The following is a 3,528-nucleotide window of genomic DNA, read 5'->3' as shown; positions in this document are numbered from 1 at the left end:
TAATAAAATTTATTTACAATAAAAATTTAATTAAAACTTTATCTACTATAATAAAATTTTTTAAAATTTTATTTACTGATATATCTAATTAAAACAACAAAATTATTACTATAAAATAACCTTTAATTAAATTTATAGATATTAATATTAAACAATAATTCATAATAAAATTTATTTACAATAAAAATTCAATTAAAACTTTACTTCCTATAATAAAATTTTAAAAAATTTTTATTTATTAGTACATTTAATTAAAACAACAAAATTATTACTATAAAATAACCTTTAACTAAATTTATTAATATTAACATTAAATCATAATCTATAATAAATTTTATTTACAATAAAAATTCAATTAAAACTTTATCTCCTATAATAAAATTTTAAAAAAATTTTATTTACTAGTACATTTAATTAAAACAACAAAATTATTACTATAAAATAACCTTTAATTAAATTTATCAATATCAATACTAAACAATAATCTATAATAAAATTTATTTTCAATAAAAATTCAATTAAAACTTTATCTCCTATAATAAAATTTTAAAAAATTTTATTTACTAATATATCTAATTAAAACAACAAAATTATTATTATAAAATAACCTTTAATTAAATTTATCAATATTAACATTAAATAATAATCTATAATAAAATTTATTTACAATAAAAATTCAATTAAAACTTTATTTAATATAAAATTTTTTTAAAAATTTTATTTACTAGTATATTTAATTAAAACAACAAAATTATTACTATAAAATAACCTTTAATTAAATTTATAGATATTAACATTAAACAATAATTCATAATAAAATTTATTTACAATAAAAATTCAATTAAAACTTTACTTCCTATAATAAAATTTTAAAAAATTTTTATTTATTAGTACATTTAATTAAAACAACAAGATTATTACTATAAAATAACCTTTAATTAAATTTATCAATATTAACATTAAACAATAATCTATAATAAAATTTATTTTCAATAAAAATTTAATTAAAACTTTATTTCCTACAATAAAATTTTAAAAAAATTTTATTTACTAATACATTTAATTAAAACAATAAAATTATTACTATAAAATAACCTTTAATTAAATTTATCAATATTAATATTAAACAATAATCTATAATAAATTTTATTTACAATAAAAATTCAATTAAAACTTTATCTCATATAATAAAATTTTAAAAAAATTTATTTACTAGTACATTTAATTAAAACAACAAAATTATTACTATAAAATAACCTTTAATTAAATTTATCAATATTAATATTAAACAATAATCTATAATAAAATTTATTTACAATAAAAATTTAATTAAAACTTTATCTCCTATAATAAAATTTTAAAAAATTTTATTTACTAGTACATTTAATTAAAACAATTATTACTATAAAATAACCTTTAATTAAATTTATCAATATTAATATTAAACAATAATTTATAACAAAATTTATTTTCAATAAAAATTCAATTAAAACTTTATCTCCTATAATAAAATTTTAAATAATTTTATTTACTAGTACATTTAATTAAAACAACAAAATTATTATTATAAAATAACCTTTAATTAAATTTATCAATATTAACATTAAACAATAATCTATAATAAAATTTATTTACAATAAAAATTTAATTAAAACTTTATCTACTATAATAAAATTTTTTAAAATTTTATTTACTAGTACATTTAATTAAAACAACAAAATTATTAATATAAAATAACCTTTAATTAAATTTATCAATATTAACATTAAACAATAATCTATAATAAAATTTATTTTCAATAAAAATTCAATTAAAACTTTATCTCCTATAATAAAATTTTAAAAAATTTTATTTACTAATATATCTAATTAAAACAACAAAATTATTATTATAAAATAACCTTTAATTAAATTTATTAATATTAACATTAAATAATAATCTATAATAAAATTTATTTACAATAAAAATTCAATTAAAACTTTATTTAATATAAAAATTTTTTAAAAATTTTATTTACTAGTATATTTAATTAAAACAACAAAATTATTACTATAAAATAACCTTTAATTAAATTTATAAATATTAACATTAAACAATAATTCATAATAAAATTTATTTACAATAAAAATTCAATTAAAACTTTACTTCCTATAATAAAATTTTAAAAAATTTTTATTTATTAGTACATTTAATTAAAACAACAAAATTATTACTATAAAATAACCTTTAATTAAATTTATCGATATTAACATTAAACAATAATCTATAATAAAATTTATTTTCAATAAAAATTTAATTAAAACTTTATTTCCTATAATAAAATTTTAAAAAAATTTTATTTACTAGTACATTTAATTAAAACAATAAAATTATTACTATAAAATAACCTTTAATTAAATTTATAAATATTAACATTAAACAATAATTCATAATAAAATTTATTTACAATAAAAATTCAATTAAAACTTTACTTCCTATAATAAAATTTTAAAAAATTTTTATTTATTAGTACATTTAATTAAAACAACAAAATTATTACTATAAAATAACCTTTAATTAAATTTATCAATATTAACATTAAACAATAATCTATAATAAAATTTATTTTCAATAAAAATTTAATTAAAACTTTATTTCCTATAATAAAATTTTAAAAAAAATTTTATTTACTAGTACATTTAATTAAAACAATAAAATTATTACTATAAAATAACCTTTAATTAAATTTATCAATATTAATATTAAACAATAATCTATAATAAAACTTATTTTCAATAAAAATTCAATTAAAACTTTATCTCCTATAATAAAATTTTAAAAAAATTTTATTTACTAGTACATTTAATTAAAACAATAAAATTATTACTATAAAATAACCTTTAATTAAATTTATAAATATTAACATTAAACAATAATCTATAATAAAATTTATTTACAATAAAAATTCAATTAAAACTTTACTTCTTATAATAAAATTTTAAAAAAATTTTATTTACTAGTATATTTAATTAAAACAATAAAATTATTTATATGAAATAACCTTTAATTAAATTTATTTATATTAACATTAAACAATAATCTATAATAAAATTTATTTACAATAAAAATTCAATTAAAACTTTACTTCCTATAATAAAATTTTAAAAAAATTTTATTTACTAGTATATTTAATTAAAACAATAAAATTATTACTATAAAATAACCTTTAATTAAATTTATAAATATTAACATTAAACAATAATCTATAATAAAATTTATTTACAATAAAAATTCAATTAAAACTTTACTTCTTATAATAAAATTTTAAAAAAATTTTATTTACTAGTATATTTAATTAAAACAATAAAATTATTTATATGAAATAACCTTTAATTAAATTTATTTATATTATCATTAAACAATAATCTATAATAAAATTTATTTTCAATAAAAATTCAATTAAAACTTTATCTCCTATAATAAAATTTTAAAAAAATTTTATTTACTAGTACATTTAATTAAAACAATAAAATTATTACTATAAAATAA

General features: G+C 9.5%; 1 long non-coding RNA gene across 1 annotated transcript; it reads right to left on the bottom strand.

The window, feature by feature from the left end:
- Nucleotides 1-281: 281 nt before the first annotated feature.
- Nucleotides 282-2,807, bottom strand: LOC143262901 (uncharacterized). Its single transcript, XR_013036537.1, has 2 exons — nt 2,715-2,807; nt 282-446 (listed from the first exon to the last, which is right to left on the bottom strand). It is a non-coding gene; the product is annotated as an uncharacterized LOC143262901 (long non-coding RNA).
- Nucleotides 2,808-3,528: the final 721 nt, after the last annotated feature.

This window comes from Megalopta genalis, unplaced genomic scaffold, assembly GCF_051020955.1.
Source record: "Megalopta genalis isolate 19385.01 unplaced genomic scaffold, iyMegGena1_principal scaffold0237, whole genome shotgun sequence".
In the NCBI taxonomy this organism is placed as follows: Eukaryota; Metazoa; Arthropoda; class Insecta; order Hymenoptera; family Halictidae; genus Megalopta; species Megalopta genalis.
This window is presented reverse-complemented; position numbering and strand designations above follow the sequence as displayed.